Source organism: Saimiri boliviensis, chromosome 15, assembly GCF_048565385.1.
Source record: "Saimiri boliviensis isolate mSaiBol1 chromosome 15, mSaiBol1.pri, whole genome shotgun sequence".
In the NCBI taxonomy this organism is placed as follows: domain Eukaryota; kingdom Metazoa; phylum Chordata; class Mammalia; order Primates; family Cebidae; genus Saimiri; species Saimiri boliviensis.
The window spans coordinates 65,685,512-65,705,661 of NC_133463.1; the positions used below are offsets into that span (position 1 = coordinate 65,685,512).

The 20,150-nt window shown below is 40.9% G+C and overlaps 2 pseudogenes; both read right to left on the bottom strand.

The window, feature by feature from the left end:
- Nucleotides 1–2,174: 2,174 nt before the first annotated feature.
- Nucleotides 2,175–2,805, bottom strand: LOC120362217 (large ribosomal subunit protein uL13 pseudogene; annotated as a pseudogene).
- A 1,809-nt stretch (nt 2,806–4,614) lies between these two features.
- Nucleotides 4,615–5,216, bottom strand: LOC101040670 (large ribosomal subunit protein uL13 pseudogene; annotated as a pseudogene).
- Between the last annotated feature and the right edge of the window lie 14,934 nt (nt 5,217–20,150).

The following is a 20,150-nucleotide window of genomic DNA, read 5'->3' on the forward strand; positions in this document are numbered from 1 at the left end:
ACTCTCTTCCACAATGGCTGAACTACTTTTCATCCCCAGCAACAGCATAAATGCATTTCTATTTCTCTTCAACCTTGCCAGTATCCATTGTTTCTTGACTTTTTAATAATCACCATTCTGACTGGCGTGAGATGATATTTCATTGTGGTTTTGATTTGCATTTCTCTATCAGAGATGTTGAGCTTCTATTTCATATGTTTGTTGGCCACATGTATGTCTTTTTTTTTTTTTTTTGAGAACTGCCTGTTCATATCCTTTGCCTACTTTTTAATGGAGTTGTTAGTTTTTTACTTGTAAATTTGGCTTAGAGTTTTTACCTCTTCTATAGTGGGTGTATCTTTCCTTTGCTTCTTGCAGAAATCCTAAGGAAGACTGGCAATCCTGCACTTGGCAGAGAACTAGAAGCTTTCATGGTGCCCTAGTGACGGTGGATAGATGATCCAGCAGGAGTGGCAGACAGCAATATTAATGTCCAAAAAGCAGCCATGGTACTGCCACTGAAAAGACTTCAATGACGATATCTATCAACAGTGGTGCTTTGCATGTTGTTATACAATTTGCCCAGCATCATTTGGGAGAAAACTGATTCTCCATCAAGTTACTTCTGCACCTTTGTAAAAAAAAAATCAACTGAAAGTAAATGTGTTGGTCAATTTTGGGGCTGTTTGTTCTGCATCATTGATCTATCTGTCTATCTTGATACCAGTACTATACTTTCTTTTTTTTTTTTAATTTTATTGCTATAGCTTTATTATGTTATCATAAATGGGATTGTTTGCTTGCTTTCTTTTTGGATAGGTTGTTGGTAGTGTATAGAAATATTATTGATTTTTGTATGTTGATTTTATAACCTGGAGGTTTACTGAACTTACTATTTCTAACAATTTTTTGGTTGAGTCTTTGGGATTTTTTATATATAAGATTATGTCATCTGTAAATAGAAACAATTTAACTTCTCTTTGTTTTGGACACCTTTTCTTTCTTTCTTTTTTTTTTTTTTTTGAGACAGAGTTTCGCTCTTGTTACCCAGGCTAGAGTGCAATGGCGCGATCTTGGCTCACCGCAACCTCCGCCTCCTGGGTTCAGGCAATTCTCCTGCCTCAGCCTCCCGAGTAGCTGGGATTACAGGCACGTGCCACTATGCCCAGCTAATGTTTTGTATTTTTAGTAGAGACGGGGTTTCACCATGTTGACCAGGATGGTCTCCATGTCTTGACCTCGTGATCCACCTGCCTCGGCCTCCCAAAGTGCTGGGATTACAGGCTTGAGCCACCACGCCTGGCCTTGGACACCTTTTCTTTCTCTTACCTTACTTCTCTGGTGAGCACTTCTAGGACTATGTTGAATAGAAGTTGTGAGAGTAACCATCCTCATCTGTTTCCTTAGAGGAAAAGCTTTCACCTTTTCACAATTGAATATGATGTTAATTGTGGACTTGTCATCTATTACTTTTAATGTGTTCAGATACATTTCTTCTATGTTTAATTTGCTGAGAGTTTTATTGTGAGAGGATATTGCGTGTGGTGAAATACTTCTTCTGCATCTATTGAGATGATCATATGGCTTTTATCCTCCATTCTAGTAATGTGATTTATCACATTTATTGATTTGTATATATGGAATCATAATTGCATCTCAGAGATAAATTCCTCTTGATCATGGTAAATAATCTTTTTTTTTTTTCTTTACAAGTAATTTATTTGACTCTGATCACAAAACACAGGTGAGGGGCACAGACATTGCCTGTAACCCCTCACAGTTGTCCAACTTCCCAGTCTATGCTTCTATAAATACCCTTTGTACAACAGCAAGCTCATGCTGTTCCCAAGCGCTTGCACATTCTAACAGCTGCAGAGAATATAGTATACGACCACGTGGAAAGTTAGATAGACGCCCCACTCACAACTAAGGCCCTTCCAATTAAGTCCTCCGGCTCCCTTTGCTAATAGTAACTGGTTGCTCTTCCTATTGGTCATAGATAAATAACACCTGCGCAATTCTCTGAGCACTTTCAAGTAACCCCGGCAGGCAGTGACTGGACCGTTTCCTCGCTCCGAGCTTCCTACGTCCCAGGCTGCCTGTGGCACCCGGACTGCTGCTGCCCCTGGGTCCCGCATATTCCAGGGCGACGATGGAGGAAGGCAGGCCAGGCCAAGCATGAGGAATTAAGTCTTTATTGGGCTCAGACCAGGAGTCCATGGGTCTTGAGGACCTCTGCGTATTTGCCAGTTTTCTTTTCCACGTTCTTCTCGGCTTGTTCCCACAGCCTCCTGAGCTGCTGCTGCTTCGGGTAGTGGATCTTGGCTTTCTCCTTCCTCCTCCTCCAGGATGGCCGTCACTGCCTGGTACTTCCAGCCACCCTCGTGAGCCAGGCGCCCCAGACAGGCAAACTTCCTTATAGGCTTCAGACGCAGGACCTTGAGGACCGCAGGAACCACCACCCGCTTTTTCTTGCAGTGGGGTGGATGCCGTCAAACACCTGGAGGCGGTCAGAGTCGGTCCCTGGCGGCCGGGCCTCGCGGGGTCTTGTGGGGCAGCCTAACTCGCACGGTCCGCCAGAAGACTTGGCTGGGACCCGGAAGTGATAGGGGCGCCCCCGGAAGGGTTGGTGTTCACCCCCTTGCGGAGGAAAGCCAGGTACTTCAACTTGTTTCTGTAGAAGTTGCCAGAAAGGTTGATACCCTCGCAGGGAACAACCACCACCTTCCGGCCCAGCAGCATCTGCTTTGCCTTGATGGCCGCCAAGCGGCCTCGACCCTCAAGCACCGGGACCTGCACCTCCGCCATCTTCGGGACACGCCCGGGACAGCGGTAAATAATGTTTTTTACAATGCTGTTGAGTCCGTTTGCTGAAATTTCATTGAAAACGTTTGCACCTATATTCATCAGAGGTATTTGCCTGTCATTTGATTTTCTTATAGTGTTCTTGTATGGCTTATGCATCAGGGTAGCGCTGGTCTTGTAAAATCATTCCAAGTATTCCTTCCTCTTCAGTTTTATTGAGAGAGTTTGAGAAGAATTGGTATTAGTCATTCTTTTGTTTTGTTGTTGTTGTTTTTGAGATGCAGTTTCTCTCTCGTTGCCAGGCTGGAGTGCAGTGGCATGATCTTGGCCCACTGAAACCTCCACCTCCTGAGTTCAAATGATTCTCCTGCCTCAGTCTTCGAGCTAGCTGGGATTACAGGCATGTGCCACCATGCCTGGCTAATTTTGTATTTTTAGTAGAGACGGGGTTTCACCATTTTGGGAAAACGGGGTCACAAGCTCCTGAGCTCAGGTAATTCACTCCCTTCAGCCTCCCAAAGTGCTGGGATTAGACATGAACCAACGCGTCCGGCCAGTATTAGTTATTCTTTAAATGTTTTGTAGAACTCAGCCTTGAAGCCATCTGGTCCTGGGCTTATCTTTGATGGAATTTTTTTTTTTTTTTTTTTTTTTTTTGAGAGGGAGTTTCGCTCTTGTTACCCAGGCTGGAGTGCAATGGCGCGATCTCGGCTCACCGCAACCTCCGCCTCCTGGGTTCAGGCAATTCTCCTGCCTCAGCCTCCTGAGTAGCTGGGATTACAGGCACGTGCCACCATGCCCACCTAATGTTTTGTATTTTTAGTAGAGACGGGGTTTCACCATGTTGACCAGGATGGTCTCCATGTCTTGACCTCGTGATCCACCCGCCTCGGCCTCCCAAAGTGCTGGGATTATAGGCTTGAGCCACCACGCCCGGCCTTAGACACCTTTTCTTTCTCTTACCTTACTTCTCTGGTGAGCACTTCTAGGACTATGTTGAATAGAAGTTGTGAGAGTAACCATCCTCATCTGTTTCCTTAGAGGAAAAGCTTTCACCTTTTCACCACTGAATATGATGTTAATTGTGGACTTGTCATCTATTACTTTTAATGTGTTCAGATACATTTCTTCTATGTTTAATTTGCTGAGAGTTTTTATCGTGAAAGGATATTGCATGTGGTGAAATACTTCTTCTGCATCTATTGAGATGATCATATGGCTTTTATCCTCCATTCTAGTAATGTGATTTATCACATTGATTTGTATATATGGAATCATAATTGCATCCCAGAGATAAATTCCTCTTGATCATGGTAAACATTTTTTTTTCTTTACAAGTAATTTATTTGACTCTGATCACAAAACACAGGTGAGGGGCACAGACATTGCCTGTAACCCCTCACAGTTGTCCATCTTCCCAGTCTATGCTTCTATAAATACCCTTTGTACAACAGCAAGCTCATGCTGTTCCCAAGCGCTTGCACATTCTAACAGCTGCAGAGAATATAGTATACGACCACGTGGAAAGTTAGATAGACGCCCCACTCACAACTAAGGCCCTTCCAATTAAGTCCTCCGGCTCCCTTTGCTAATAGTAACTGGTTGCTCTTCCTATTGGTCATAGATAAATAACACCTGCGCAGTTCTCTGAGCACTTTCAAGTAACCCCGGCAGGCAGTGACTGGACCGTTTCCTCGCTCCGAGCTTCCTACGTCCCAGGCTGCCTGTGGCACCCGGACTGCTGCTGCCCCTGGGTCCCGCATATTCCAGGGCGACGATGGAGGAAGGCAGGCCAGGCCAAGCATGAGGAATTAACAGTCTTTATTGGGCTCAGACCAGGAGTCCATGGGTCTTGAGGACCTCTGCGTATTTGCCAGTTTTCTTTTCCACGTTCTTCTCGGCTTGTTCCCACAGCCTCCTGAGCTGCTGCTGCTTTGGGTAGTGGATCTTGGCTTTCTCCTTCCTCCTCCTCCAGGATGGCCATCACTGCCTGGTACTTTCAGCCACCCTCGTGAGCCAGGCGCCCCAGACAGGCAAACTTCCTTATAGGCTTCAGACGCAGGACCTTGAGGACCGCAGGAACCACCATCCGCTTTTTCTTGCAGTGGGGTGGATGCCGTCAAACACCTGGAGGCGGTCCCTGGCGGCCGGGCCTCGCGGGGTCTCGTGGGGCAGCCTAACTCGCACGGTCCGCCAGAAGACTTGGCTGGGACCCGGAAGTGATAGGGGCGCCCCCGGAAGGGTTGGTGTTCACCCCCTTGCAGAGGAAAGCCGGGTACTTCAACTTGTTTCTGTAGAAGTTGCCAGAAATGTTGATACCCTCGCAGGGAACAACCACCACCTTTCGGCCCAGCAGCATCTGCTTTGTCTTGATGGCCACCAAGCGGCCTCGACCCTCAAGCACCGGGACCTGCACCTCCGCCATCTTCGGGAGACGCCCAGGACAGCGGTAAATAATGTTTTTTACAATGCTGTTGAGTCCGTTTGCTGAAATTTCATTGAAAACGTTTGCACCTATATTCATCAGAGGTATTTGCCTGTCATTTGATTTTCTTACGGTGTTCTTGTATGGCTTTTGCATCAGGGTAGTGCTGGTCTTGTAAAATCAGTCTGAAAGTATTCCTTCCTCTTCAGTTTTGTTGAGAGAGTTTGAGAAGAATTGGTATTAGTCATTCTTTTGTTTTGTTGTTGTTGTTGTTGTTTTTGAGATGCAGTTTCTCTCTCATTGCCAGGCTGGAGTGCAGTGGCATGATCTTGGCCCACTGAAACCTCCACCTCCCGAGTTCAAGTGATTCTCCTGCCTCAGTCTTCGAGCTAGCTGGGATTACAGGCATGTGCCACCATGCCTGGCTAATTTTGTATTTTGTTTTTGTTTTTTTTTTTTAGACAAGGGGAAACAAGAGCATCAGAATGTGGACAGTAGTTCAAGTAAGAAATGACTATATAGCAGGGTACGGTGTCAAGTGGCTATTGTCCTAGCTACTTGGGAGGCTGACGTGGGAGAATCTCAATCTCTTGAAATATTGCTCCAGGACTTTGAGGCTGCAGTAAGCTATGATCATGCCACTGCACTCCAGCCCGGGTGAAAGAGTGAGACCCTATTGAAAAGCAAACAAACAAACAAATTATTTTAGCCTAGACCAGAGTGCCAGGCATTGGGATTTAGAAAGGTGTGTGTGTATATATATATATATATATATATATATATATATATATATATATATTTTTTTTTTTTTAATTTATTTTTGAGACTGAGTTCTGCTTTTTTTTTTTTTTTTTTTTTTTTTTTTTTTTTTTTTTTTTAGAAAAAGAATAAAGAAGAGGAAGAAAGAGAAAGAGGAAGAGGGGAGAGAGGATGGGGGTATTGCTTTATTGCCCGGGCTAGAATGCAATCTAAATATGGGTATGCCTATAATTGTCCTTACTGATGAAGATGTAAAAGAAAATGAGGGAAGAAAATAACAAACAAGGAGCCAACCAAAATTTCATTTAAACTTCTAAGTTGATATGATATGGTACTGATAAGAGTATATATTTTGTATATTTAAAGTGGAGAGTTCTATAAATGTTAATTACATTTACTTGTTCCAGATCTGAGTTCAAGTCCTGGATATAGTTGTTAATTTTCCGTCTCACTGATTTGTCTAATATTAATGTTGAAGTCTCTCACTATTATTATGTGGGAGTCTAAGTCTCTTTATAAGTCTTGTATGTCTGGGTATTCCTGTATTGGGTGCGTATTGGGTGCGTATATATTTAGGATCTTTAGCTCTTCTTGTTGCATTGATCCTTTTATCATTGTATAATGTCCTTCTTTGCTTCTTTTAATCTTTGTTGCTTAATTGTAACTTCTGCTTTTTATTTATTTATTTTAGCTCTCTGTTCGGTTGGTAAATCCTTCTCCATCCCTTGTTTTAAGTCTTTGTGTATCCTTGAATGTGAGATGGGTCTGGATGCAGCATACTGATGGGTTTTAGTTATTTATTCAAATTGCCTGTCTGTCTTTGGATTGGGGGATTTAGTCAATTTAAATTTAGAATTAATAATAATATATGTGAGTTTAATAATGCCATTTAATATTAGCTGGCTATTTTGTCCATTAGTTGATGTAAATTCTTCATTATATTGATGCTCTTTTTGATAATTTTTTTAGAAAGGCTGATACTGTTTGTTCCTTTCTATGTGTAGTGGTTCTTTCAGAAGCTCTTGTAAAGCAGGCCTGGTGGTGATGAAATCTCTGACTGCTTGCTTATTCACAAAAAACTTTATTTTTCCTTCACTTATGAAGCTTAGTTTGGCTGGATGTGAAATTCTGGGTTGAAAGTTCTTTTCTTTAAGGATATTGAATATTGGTCCCCACTCTCTTCTAGCTTGTAGGGTTTCTGCTGAGAGATCTGCTGTAAGTCTGATAGGCTTCCCTTTGTGGGTAACCTGACCTTTCTCTCTGGCTGCCCTTAGTATTTTCTCCTTCATTTCAACCCTGGTGAATCTGACAATTATGTGCCTTGGAGTTGCTCTTCTTGAGGAATATCTCTGTGGTGTTCTCTGTATTACCTGGAGTTGAATATTATCCTGCCTTACTAGGTTGGGAAAATTTTCCTGAATAATGTCCTGAAGCATATTTTCCAGCTTGGATTCATTCTCTTCGTCACATTCAGGCACACCTATCAAGCGTAGATTAGGTCTTTTCACATAGTCCCATATTTCTTGGAGACTTTGCTCGTTCCTTTTTATCCTTTTTTCTCTAATCTTGTCTTCTTGTTTTATTTCACTGAGTTGGTCTTCGACCTCTGATATCCTTTCTTCTGCTTGATCAATTCGGCTGTTAAAACTTGTGCATACTTCACGAAGTTCTCGTATTGTGTTTTTCAGCTCCATCAATTCACTTATTTTCCTCTCTAAATTGTGTATTCTTGTTAACATTTCGTCAAATCTTTTTTCAAAGTTTTTAGTTTCTTTGGATTGTGTTAGAACAAGTTCTTTTAATTCACAGAAGTTTCTTATTATCCACATTTTGAAGCCTGCTTCCGTAATTGGAACACACTCGTTCTCCATCAAGCCTTGTTTCGTTGCTGATGAGGAACTGGGATCCCCCGCTGAGGGAGAGGCGTTCTGATCTTGGGTATTCTCAGCCTTTTTTGGCTGTTTTCTTCCCTTCGTTATAAATTTATCCATCTGTGGTGTTTGTATTTACCGTCTTTGTAATTGGGTTTCTGAGTGGACGTCCAACTTATTGATTCTCAGCACCGAAATCTGAGCAACCCACTGCGCCGACTAAATCAGCGGCGTTAAGATTGATGGTGCTTTTCTGACTCTGCACCAAGAACCGTTGCTCCAAGGCACCGGCAAAACCGCCTCGCCCGTCTCAAGAGTCGCGCTGTCGACCCGTGGGGCTCCTCCGCTGGGAATCTCCTGGTGCGTGAGCAACAAGAATTCATGTGAGGGTGTGGCGTCCTCTCGTTCTTTGCGTTTTCAGTGGGAGCTGCAATCCCGAGCTGCTAGTGATCAGCCATCTTGGATCTCTCCTAATTTTGTATTTTTAGTAGAGACGGGGTTTCACCATGTTGACCAGGATGGTCTCGATCTCCTGACCTCGTGATCCACCCGCCTCAGCCTCCCAAAGTGCTGGGATTACAGGCTTGAGCCACCGCACCCAGCTGGGAAATTTTTTTTATAACTGATTAAATCTTCTTACTCATCACTGATCTATTCACAGTTTCTATTTCTTTATAATTTAGTCTTGGAAGGTTGTATGTTTCTGGAAATTTAGCCATTTCTTCTAGGCTTTCCAGTCTTTCAACTTATAATTGTTAACAGTAGCGTCTTATGAGCCTTTGTTTTTCTGCAGTATCAGTTGTAATTTATCCTCTTTCACTTCTAATTTTGGTTACTTGAGTTCTCTTTTTTATTTCGTCTAGCTAAAGATTTATCCATTTTGCTTATCTTTTCAAAAAACCAACCATTAGTTAAATTAATTGATTTTTTTTTTTTTTTTTTTTTTTTGAGACGGAGTTTCGCTCTTGTTACCCAGGCTGGAGTGCAATGGCATGATCTCGGCTCACTGCAACCTCCGCCTCCTGGGTTCAAGCAATTCTCCTGCCTCAGCCTCCTGAGTAGCTGGGATTACAGGCACGTGCCAACATGCCCAGCTAATTTTTTGTATCTTTTTAGTAGAGACGGGGTTTCACCATGTTGACCAGGATGGTCTCGATCTCTTGACCTTGTGATCCACCCGCCTCAGCCTCCCAAAGTGCTGGGATTACAGGCTTGAGCCACCGCACCCGGCTTAATTGATTTCTTTCTAGTCTCTAATTCATTTATTTCTGCTCTGATTTTTTGTTATTTTCTTTCTTCTACTAGCTTTGGACTTGGCTGGCTTTTCTTATTCTGGCTTCTTGGGGTAAGCTTAGGTTGTTTAAGATCTTTTTTTAAAAAAATATAGTCATTTATTGCTGTAAATTTCCCTCTCAAAACTGCGTTTGCTATATCCCATAAGTTCTGGTGTGTTTTGTTTCCAGTTTTGTTTCTCTAAAGATATTTACAACTTTTCATTTTTCTTTTGACCCATTGGTTGTTAAGGAGCATGTTGTTTAATTTTCCCTTATTTGTTATTTTTTCCTGTTTATCTCCCATTACTGATTTTGATTTTGAAACAAATTTTTGTTAGATATAGAATTTTAGGGAGATAGTTTTCATCTTTCAGGATTTTAAAGATTTTGCTTCACGTTCTTCTGGCTTTGTATTGCTTCTGAGGTGTAACCTCTGTCTTCTGTTGTTTGTTTCTCTATATTTAATATGTCTTCTTCATCTGGATGCTTTTAAGGGTTTTTTTCTTTATTACTGGTTAGATGCAATTCGATTATAATGTACCCTTGTATAGTTTTATTCATGTTTCTTATGCTTCAAATTAGTTGAGTCTCGGGCTTGTGAATTTATGGGTTTCATCAAATTAGAAATGTTTTCCACCGTTATTTCTTCACTTTTTTTCCTGCTTCTGTCTCTTCTTTACAGGACTCCAGCTGCACATAACATTGGGTTTCCTGAAATTGTCTCACAGCTCAATGATGCTCTATATTTTTTCAGTCTTTTTTCTATCTGTGTTTCATTTAGAATCGTTTCTGTTGTATACCTTCAAGTTTATTAATCTTTTGCAATATTCAGTTGGCTGTTAATTTTATTCAATTGTTTGTGATTTTTAAATTCCAGACATTATAGTTTTCATTTCTAGATGATTGATTGGAGTCTTTAAAAAAATGTTTGCATTGTTTTTATTGAATGTGCACCATCTTTCCTCTGGCTTTTGAACAATGGAATACATTATTAATAACTGTTTTGTGTTTTTCCCTACTAATTCTATATGTATGTCATGTATGAGTCTGTTTCCATTTACTGGTTTTTCTCTTCATTATATTTTCCTGTTTATTTGCATGCCTGGAAGTTTTAATTAAATGCCAGACATTGACAATTCCACCTTATTGAGTGGCTATATATTTTTGTATTCCTGTAGATACTGAGATTTTTTAGGCAGTTATTTGGAAACAATTTATTATTTTAGGTTTGCCGTTAAACGTTATTAGGTAAGACCCAGAGTTATGTTAAGTCCAAGGCTAATTCTGCTTCATTTTTTTTGGAACATCTACCCAACATTCTGTAAATTGTGATATTCTTCATTCTGGCTGGTAGGAACAGGAATTTTGTTTTGTTTTGTTTTGTTTGCTCTGTTTGAATTGCAAGTGTTGCTCCTTATAATGCTTTCAAATGGTTCTTTTCCTATTCGTACATAGTTTTCTTACATATATGTGCTGATCAGTACTCAGGTGAAAACTCAGGCACCCTCTGCACATCTCCTAAGTTCTCTCTTTCTGCAGCTCATTCATCTCTGGTACTCTGTCCTGGAAACACGGGTCAGCCCACGGGTCAGCCTATCTTCTCTGGACTTCTAACTTTGTCTCAGGAAGTTTGATGGGGTCTACCTGGGTTCCCCTTCCATGCTCTGTAGCCTGGAAACTCTCTCTATGCAGAAAGTTACAGCAACTGTAGAAGTCATTTCGTTTTTCACTTCTCAGGAAACACATTTTTGTTGCTGATGTTCAGTATCTTGAAAACCACTATTTTATATATATTGCTCTATTTTTTAGTTATTTCAGCTGGGTGAGTAAATCTAGTCCCTATTACTCTATCTTTTCTCAACTGTGATGTTTTGGGACTTCAATCCTAAAATATTAGTGATATTTGGAAATGAATGGCTGTAGACAAGAGGTCAATTTCCAAAGAAGAGAAAAAACTGTATAGATATGTACAAGGTTAGTCCAAATGGGAATATTTGAGTTATTTATTAGGAATGAGTCTTCTCTCTTTGGTAGTAGAAGTTCTATTGATCAAGAAGAGCGTATTTTTCCTTATGGTCTCACTGTAGATGAGAGTATATGGAAGCAAAAATACCAGGGAAGATGTGTCTTCCAAATCTAGGGTAGTTAGGCATATGCAGCATTGAGCTTTATTCTCTCTGGAGACTCTTGTATAAGATAATTATTATCATTCATAATAGTAACAGCTATTACTTCTTCAGTACTTTCTATGTGCAGAAATCCTGCTATGTTACACAAATTTATATAAGTATACAACCATCTCAATAGGTAGCTACTTTATCCTCACTTTTTAAATAAGAGAACTGAAGTTCAGATAGATAAAATAACACACCCCATGTCTCATAGCTGCCAAAAGTTACAGTTGGAATTTAAACCCAGATCAATATGACTTCAAAGCCAAAATGCTTATATACTATGGCATGCCAAAGTAACTCTATACAGCCATTTTAGAAGCTCCTTGAGAAGATGCTAAGGAATCAAGAATTCAAGAGCATTTTTGCTTCTCCACACACATTTAGCAAAACATTTTGAAGAGGAAGGGTTGGAGCTGCCATTAACCAGTATTGGCTTGGCTTGAATCAAACCTAGGGAAGAGACACTAGGAGACTTGAATGGGGCTCTCACTCTTCATAAATGCTTTTGGAGTTCCAGGGCACTGTCTGAATTTTAACCTTTGAAATGTAAACTCAATGTGAACAGAGATTGACAGGTTTTCCCTAGAAGAAATCTCACGTTTGCCAAAAGCCTGCGGGGAGAGTTGGTCAAGATGCCATGTCATTCTACTTTAGCAAAGTACTTTGAAGATAAAATCAGGAAAGTTAAATTTTTATTATGTTCAGTAAGAGCTCTGTTGCTAAGGCCAGGATTCAGTTTGATTTAATTCAACAAATAAATGCCTTTTCTATGCCAGGTACTATTTTAGGCTATAAAATCAAAGAAGACTAAGACACAGCCCCTATGCTAGAGGAAATCAAAGGTCTAGCTGGGGAAATGGATTTATAAACAAATGATTATGATAGGATGGGACAAATATAACAGGACCAGTGTACACAGAGGACTCCGAGGGCTCAGAGGTGGGGCCAGGGCACCTAGTCTGGGGTTGGGAATGTTACACTAGGACTCTGTAGCCATGTGCGTTTGCTTCATGAGCAGCATTCAGAGTTTTAAGATTTTTAATATTACACTAGCCTTCCTAGGGCATATAGCAGTCATGTCACTTTCCTTTTGTTTTTGGTGATTCCAATATGATTCCAGAGTCACTGGGGATATAGAGAGAGGAGAATGGAGAATTCCAAATAGAGTCAGGTGCTTGCTCTGCCTTCAGTGTGCTCTGTGATTTGAGTATGCCACTGGGAGTTCTAATCTTCAAAAGGTGTTGTTCTTGTGAATACACATTGCTAAGTCACATGTTGGATATTAATAGCAGAAGCCAAGAGTTTACCCAAGGGAGTGATGAGATCAGAATTCTATTAGTACGAGGTGACATTCTCTTGCTGTGTTGAAATTAGACTACACTGCATCTCTGTCCTGCAGTACTAGAAAGCAGTAACAACCAAGCTACATTCAACTGTTAAAAGTATTATTCATGGGACTTCATGTTTGGATCCCCTTCCATGAACACTCTTGTGCTCGTTGAAGCTGTTTTTCTCTATCTTGGATTTTCCCCTCCCATGAACACTCCCTTCGTGGAAGCCTGTCTTCCCCTCCTAAAACTCCATCTCTCTCTATTCCCTTCTGCTCAGTGTGGAAGCTGCTTTCCTCTCCTGGATTACATCTTTCTGGATTCTCTCACTCAGTGTGAGAGTTAGCTGTTTATTTCTCTCTCCTTCTCCTGTTTCTCTCTCTCTCTCTCTAAATAAATCACTTTCTAAAAAAAAAAAATAAGTATTATTCATAATACCTCTTACAGCAAACTATACTTATTCCTTCCTTTAAGTTGTTGTTTTTTTCTTATAAAAATAGCTTATGTTGATTAAAGGGAAGTACGGAGCCAATTACTGTGTTAGTTTTCTATTGCTGCTATAACAAATTAACACAAATGTAGTGGCTTTAAACAACACAAGTTTATTCTTCTGGAGGTCAGAATTCTTTTTTTTTTTGAGAAAGAAAAAAATAATAAGAAAAAGAATAAAGAAGAGGAAGAAAGAGAAAGAGGAAGAGGGAGAGAGAATGGGGTATTGCTTTATTGCCCGGGCTAGAATGCAGTCTAAATATGGGTATGCCTATAATTGTCCTTAATAATGGAGACATGAAAGAAAATGAGGGAAGAGAATAACAAACAAGGAGCCAACCAACATTTCATTTAAACTTCTAAGTTGATATGATGTGGTACTGATAAGAGTGTATATTTTGTGTATTTAAAGTGGAGAGTTCTATAAATGTTAATTACGTTTACTTGTTCCAGATCTGAGTTCAAGTCCTGGATATCGTTGTTAATTTTCTGTCTCATTGATCTGTCTAATATTAATGTTGAAGTCTCCCACTATTATTGTGTGGGAGTCTAAGTCTCTTTATTAGTCTTGTATGTCTGGGTATTCCTGTATTGGGTGCATATATATTTAGGATCTTTAGCTCTTCTTGTTGTTGCATTGATCCTTTTATCATTATATAATGTCCTTCTTTGCTTCTTTTGATCTTTGTTGCTTTAACGACTATTTTATCAGAGGCAAAAATTGAAACTTCTGCTTTTTATTTATTTATTTTAGCTCTCTGGTTGGTTGGTAAATCTTTCTCCATTCCTTGTTTTGAGTCTTTGTGTATCCTTGAATGTGAGATGGGTCTGGATGCAGCATACTGATGGGTTTTAGTTTTTTATCCAAATTGCCTGTCTCTCTTTGGATTGGGGGATTTAGTCAATTTAAATTTAGAATTAATAATGATATATGTGAGTTTAATACTGCCATTTAATATTAGCTGGCTATTTTGCCCATTAGTTGATGTAAATTCTTCATTATATTGATGCTCTTTACTTTTTGGTATTTTTTTGAAAGGTTGATACTGTTTGTTCCTTTCTATGTGTAGTGGTTCTTTCAGAAGCTCTGGTGGTGATGAAATCTCTGAGTGCTTGCTTGTTCACAAAAAAGTTTATTTTTCCTTCACTTATGAAGCTTAGTTTGGCTGGATGTGAAATTATTGGTTGAAAGTTCTTTTCTTTAAGGATGTTGAATATTGGCCCCCACTCTCTTCTGGCTTGTAGGGTTTCTGCTGAGAGATCTGCTGTAAGTCTGATAGGCTTCCCTTTGTGGGTAACCTGACCTTTCTCTCTGGCTGCCCTTAGTATTTTCTCCTTCATTTCAACCCTGGTGAATCTGAAGATTATGTGCCTTGGAGTTGCTCTTCTTGAGGAATATCTCTGTGGTGTTCTCTGTATTACCTGGAGTTGAATATTATCCTGCCTTACTAGGTTGGGAAAATTTTTCTGAATAATATCCTGAAGCATATTTTCCAGCTTGGATTCATTCTCTTCATCACATTCAGGCACACCTATCAAGCGTAGATTAGGTCTTTTCACATAGTCCATATTTCTTGGAGACTTTGCTGTTCCTTTTTATCCTTTTTTCTCTAATCTTGTCTTCTCATTTTATTTCATTGAGTTGGTCTTAGACCTCTGATATCCTTTCTTCTGCTTGATCAATTCGGCTGTTAAAACTTGTGCATACTTCACGTAGTTCTCGTATTGTGTTTTTCAGCTCCATCAATTCACTTATTTTCCTCTCTAAATTGTGTATTCTTGTTAACATTTCGTCAAATCTTTTTTCAAAGTTTTTAGTTTCTTTGGATTGTGTTAGAACAAGTTCTTTTAATTCACAGAAGTTTCTTATCCACATTTTGAAGCCTGCTTCTGTAATTGGAACACACTCGTTCTCCATCAAGCCTTGTTTCGTTGCTGATGAGGAACTGTGATCCCCTGCTGAGAGAGAGGCGTTCTGATCTTGGGTATTCTCAGCCTTTTTTTGCTGTTTTCTTCCCTTCGTTGTAGATTTATCCATCTGTGGTCTTTATAATTACCGTCTTTGTAATTGGGTTTCTGAATGGACATCCAACTTATTGATTCTCAGTGCCGAAATCTGAGCAACCCACTGCGCCAACTCAATCAGCGGCATTAAGGTTGAGGGTGCTTTTCTGACTCTACACCAAGAACTGACACTCCAAAGCGCCGGCAAAACGTCCTCACCGGCCACAAGAGTCGCGCTGGCGACCCGTGGGGCTCCTCCGCTGGGAATCTCCTGGTGCATGAGCAACAAGAATTCATGTGAAGGTGTGGCGTCCTCTCGTTCTTTGCGCTTTCACTGGGAGCTACAATCCCGAGCTGCTAGTGATCAGCCATCTTGGATCTCTCTCTGCTATACATTTTCTCTGGAGGTCAGAATTCTGAATCAACTTTCCCAGCCTGAAGTCAAGGTGTTGGCAGGGCTTGTTCCTTTTACAGGCTCAAGGGGAAATTGTTTCCTTGCTTTTTGGTTGCTGGGGCCTACCCACATTTCTTTGTAACCTCCTTCCCTCATCTTCAATTTTGCTTCTGTCATCATATCCCCTTTTCCTCTGACTCTGTCTTCTCCTGAGTTCTCCTTATAAAGACCAGTCTGATCATATTGGGCCAACCCAGGTAATCCAGGATAATCTCTCCATCTCAACATCTTTAATTTAATGAAATCAGCAAAGTCTCTTTTGCCATATAAAATAATATTCATATGTTCAAGAAACTAGGATATAGAAATATTTGACTTTAACTGCTATCTATGTTTTGGGGCATTTACTTAATATTCTTCTAAAATTTATATAATTCAGATTATTCTGTATCTATACATTGGTATTATGCCTTTGTCACCACTGAATTATTTGTCCATCGAATTTTTTTTTGGAATAATACTTTTTGACAGCTGCATAATTCTCTTGTAGGGATATATGATAATTCATGAAGTCATTGCATCACAATTTAAATGCAATGGTTGAGGGAATCTTTGTTCTGAGAGATAGAGTCCAATTCAAGCTGGTTATGCAAAGCGAGGAAGTTATTGGCTCTGGCAATCCAATGAAGTGTTAACAATCAGGTTCCATGAGATTCAGCAGGGCTTCAGGGGGCCACTGAAACCGTGGATTCTAATAGTGCCAGGACAAACTTCATGTTCTTTTCATGCTCTGTCTCACATTATGATTTCATCTCCTGGAGAGGCATTAACTGACTACAAGCCCTTTGTTTAACTAGGTCAATCCAAGCTCCTTAAATGAAAAGAAAGAAAAAACCACAGTTTCTTTCATCATGGGCTGAATCTAATCTCAGGGAATTCAATTGCAGGTCTTGGTGACCTGGGTCCTTGACCTTATCAGCAATGCCTGGCAGCTTGTTAGAAGTGCAGAACTCAGGCCCCACTTAGGACATAATGAATCACAGTTTGCATCATAGCAATATCCCAGGCAGCTTGCATGCCCATGGATGTTTGTGGAGCACCATTCTAGTAATTGCCTTAGTTCTTTCTTTAGATTTTTATGGGTGTGGACAAAGCCTGTGTTGGCTGACCAGCAGTCAAGGTTTACAGTTTTAGGAGAGGAACAGGTAAGGGCGGTTTAGCAAGATAGAGCAAAAACAAATAGTTTCACAGATTTTGAGAACCATACTCATACCAATGATCATCATTACCTCTGCATAGGAGTTTCTTGCACCATGAGGTAGTTAAATCCAAATAGCTAGACCTGCAGCTGTGTCATCTATAAGTTGTTCGAAGCACCTCTGGAAAATATGGTCTTGCCAAGTAAGGCTGGTATCTCTCCAGTTTAGGCCCTGTCCCTGCCTGGTTCACCCCAGAGAATCAGCTGATTTGTCTTTCCATGTGTTTGCAATTAAATGGGTAGACAAGGGTGAAGCCAGCACGATATGATATCCTTTTGTTGACTACCTATAAGGCTTCTTTTCCATTCTACAAACATCACGACAGGGACTTACATTTGGGACTGCTGTGATTCCTGTCCTTTTTTTTTTTTTTTTTTGAGACAGTCTTGCTCTGTCCCCCAGGCTGGAGTGCAATGGTACAATCTAGGCTCACTGAAACTTCTGCCACCTGGGTTCAAGCAATTCTTCTGCCTCAGCCTCCCAAGTATCTGGGATTACAGGTGCCCGCCAGCATGCTCAGTTAATTTTTTTCTTTTTTTTGTACTTTAAGTAGAGGCAGGGTTTTGCCATGTTGGCCAGGCTGATCTCGAACTCCTGACCTCAGCTGTCCACCAGCCTCAGCCTCCCAGAGTTCTGGGATTACAGGCGTGAGCCACCATATCCAGCCCTCCCGTCCTCTTAAGAAGCATGTAGTTTTCACACCATTGCTAACCAGGGAACCTTGAGTGACATGTAGAGGAAAGACTAAGCAAATTTGCAGAAGAATGATTTTAAAATATTCTTCATATAAAATAATTGGTAACACATATATGATTAGGCAATACAGACCTTGTTACTGAATACGCCTTACTGTCACAGAGTAAAAAAGGACGTAGATTCTTCTATGCCTGGGTTATGTGGTGCTAGAGAAGGATTTAAGGAGCAGAAACAGTCACTCTGACAACATTCTCCATATTAACAAAAAGTTTTCCAATGGCTTTTCTTGTAAAACAAATATAAATCTTATTACCAGAAGTAGAAATAACATTAGAGGTACAATGAGATGTTTAAGAGAACAGATCTCTTCACATCTTCTGATGTGGTTCAGCTCTGTGTCCCCACCCAAATCTCAGCTCAAAATGTAATCCCCATGTGTTGAGGGAGGGACCTGGTAGGAGGTGATTAGATCATGGGGACGATTTCCCTTATGCTGTTCTCGTGACAGTGAGTGAGTTCTCACAAGATCTGATGGTTTAAAAGTGTTGGGCAATTACCTCATTGCGCTCATGCTGTCTCTGTCTGTCTCTGTCTTTGTCTCTCTCTCTCTCTCTCTCTCTCTCTCTCACCTCCATGTGAAAAAGGTCCTTGCTTCCCCTTCACCTTCCGCCATGATTGTAAGTTTACTGAGGGCTCTCCAGCCATGCTGGACTGTGAGTCAAACCTTTTCTTCTTCCTAAATTATCCAGTCTCCGATAGTTCTTTATAGCAGTGTGAAAATGGACTACAACACCTTCTAATACTCCAGATAGAAGGTAGAGCTCTTGGACCGTGGATCTTTTGAACCATAGGTGGAATGGAAATGGGGTATGGAGAGCAGTGTTGGGGGTATTTATAAAATGGCAGCATGAGGGATCTTTGTGGGGATGGGATAGAAATGTTCTGTATCTCAGCTGTATTAATACCAGTGACCTAGTTGTGATATGGTACTATGGCATGTTACTATCGGAAGAAACTGCATAAAGGGTGCCTGGAGAATTATTTCTCACAATTGCTTATGGATCTACAGTAATCTCAAAGTAAATTGTTTAGTTAAAACATTGCATTGTAGTAGTATCTATCTTTATTACTGAGGGTATTTTTGGTGCCTCTTTAAATTTTTCTCCCATGCGTAGTGCCTCTCCTGCCTCCTCTCAATTTCTTCCCCACTCAGGCTGAGTGGCACGTTCTAGCAAATGAATCTGAGGCAAATAGGGTATCCTCCCTAAGCCTCAGATTCCCCATCTGCAAAATGGGAATGACAGGAGTTCTTCCCAGGGTTTTTGTTAAGATTAAATGTGATAATGCATGTAAAATAATTAGTCCAGGTCCTGGTATACAGGAAATTCTAGTTAAATGTTAGTTATAACCATATCAGAACATGGTAATCAGAGCGTCCATGTAAAAATGTGCACGCATGGTTACAGGGGATACGATTAGAGGGAGTGTTTGTTTTGTTGAATGACTCTACTTCCAGGTGACAGGGCCAGTGCAGGTTCTAAAAATGCTACATCCTCTCAGGGCAGGTTTCATGGCTGGCAGGCTTACAGGGTCTCATGCTTCCTTTTGTGTTCTGCTGTGCATTAGGGATCTCCACAGAGACAGAACTAATAGGATATATGTATATAGGAAAGGGAGTTTGTTAAGGAGAATTGACTCACACAATCACAAGTCCCATGGTAGGTTGTCTGCAAGCTGAGGAGAAAGGAAACCACTATGGGCTGAGTCTGAGTCCAAAAGCCTCAAAAGCAGGGAAGCTGGCAGTGCAGCCTTCAGTCTGTGGCTGAAGGCCGGAGAACCCCTGGCAAACCACTGGTGTAAGTCCAAGACTCCTGCCCTGGTGTCTGATGCAAGGGCAGGAAGCATCCAGCATGGGAGAAAGATGAGGGCCAGAAGACTCACAAGCCAGCTTATTCCACCTTCTTCCACCTGCTTTTTCTAGCAGCAGTAGTAGCTGATTCAGTGGTGCCCACCCACATTGACGGTGAGTCTTTCTCTCCCAGTGCACTGACTCAAATGTTAATCTCCTCTGGCAACACCCTCACAGACACACCCCAAAACATTGCTTCGTATCCTTCAGTCTAAGCTGACAGGATTAACCATCACATGTTATCACCACTTTTCAACAAGGCCACACTTTTTTTTTTTTTTTTGCACTGGCCCACAATTATGTAGCTGGTCATAACAAAGTCAGTGTTTCCCCAGAGAGGGCAAGACTGATAGTCACTACCTCCTCTCCAGAGCAGAGGACAATGGGACTTCTCCCCAGTATCCCAGCAGCCAGGACTGTTAGTTCAACTCAATTAGAGGAAGTTCTGCTTGCAGAGTTATTCTACCATAGTCCCTGCTTTTTGTGCACCTCCTCATTCATTCAGAGGCTCCTCAGGTCCCACCACAATAGCATCTACTCTCACATGAAAACGTTGTTGGCCTGAGAATATATGGGTAGAGGGTTTTCCCTCCAACTTTGTGGGTTTGGGTGCTTTGGCTTTATTGTTTCTCATTAGACAGAAAAGATTTTGTGGAAAAGATCAGAACTCTGCTCAGCCACAGTTAAAAAAAAAAAAATCTGTGAGTCTTGAAGAAACAGGAGGCTCAAGAAGAAAAACACATAAAATCACTAACCTTTCATTTTAATGGTCTTTCCAAATTGT